This window comes from Echinops telfairi, unplaced genomic scaffold, assembly GCF_000313985.2.
Source record: "Echinops telfairi isolate 266 unplaced genomic scaffold, ASM31398v2 ScPeMD7_22;HRSCAF=79, whole genome shotgun sequence".
NCBI lineage: Eukaryota > Metazoa > Chordata > Mammalia > Afrosoricida > Tenrecidae > Echinops > Echinops telfairi.
In genome coordinates, this window is record NW_022103919.1 from 21,448 (window position 1) to 22,493 (window position 1,046).

Genomic DNA, 1,046 nt, shown 5'->3' on the forward strand with positions numbered 1-1,046 from the left:
TTAGGGTAGGATTATGTTTAGGGTTAAGGTTAGGATTAAGGTAGGGCTAGGATTAGGGGTAGGGGTAGGCTTGGTGGTATAATTAAGGTTTGGTTTGATGATAGTGTTAGTGTTAACTTAGGGGTTAGATTTAAGGTGTCGTTGAGGGATGGGATGAGGTTAAGGCTAGGGTTAGGCTTAAGGCTAGGGTGAGGTTTGGTGGTAGGTTTAGGATTAGGTTTGATGATAGGGTTAGGGTTAACTTTCAGTTTAGGTTTAAGGTGTTGAGGTATAGGATTGGGTTGAGGCTTAGGGTTAGAGTTGGGCTTAGGGTTAGCGTTAGGGTTAGGGTTAAGGTTAGGGGTAGAGTTAGCGGTAGGGGAAGGGGTAGGATTATGTTTGGTGGTAGGTTTAGGGTTAGGTTTGATGATAGGGTTAGGGTTAAATTTGGTGTTAGTGTTAGGGTTAGGGTTAGGGTTAGGGTTAGGGTTAGGGCTAGGGCTAGGGTTAGGGTTAGGGTTTTAGGATTAGCATTCTGGTTAGAGCTAGGGTTAGATTTGGTGGTAGGGTTTGGGTTAAGTTTGATTATAGGGTTAGGGTTAACTTTGTGGCTTGATTTAAGGTGTTATTGAGAGATGGATTGAAGGTGAGGCTAGGGTTAGGATTAGGGTTAGACTGAAGACCAGGGTTAAGTTTGGTGGTAGGTTTAGGGTTAGGTTTGATGATAGGGTTGGGGTTAGTGTTAACTTTGGGGTTAGGTTTAAGGTGTTATTGATGTATAGGATTGAGTTGAGGCTTAGGGTTAGCATTAGGGTTAGGGTTAGTGGTAGGTGTAGGGGTAGGTTTAGGTTTGGTGGTAAGTTTAGGGTTAGGGATGATGATAAGGTTAGGGTTAGGGTTAGATTTTGGGTTTTGAGGTGCTGTCTAGGGATAGGATGAGGGTTAGGGTTAGAATTAGGGGTCGGTTTATGGGTATGGTTAGGTTTGTTGGTAGGTTTAGGGTTAGGATTGGTGACAGGGTTTGGGTTAGGTGTGCCTTTGGGGTTCAGTTTAAGGTGTCATTGAGG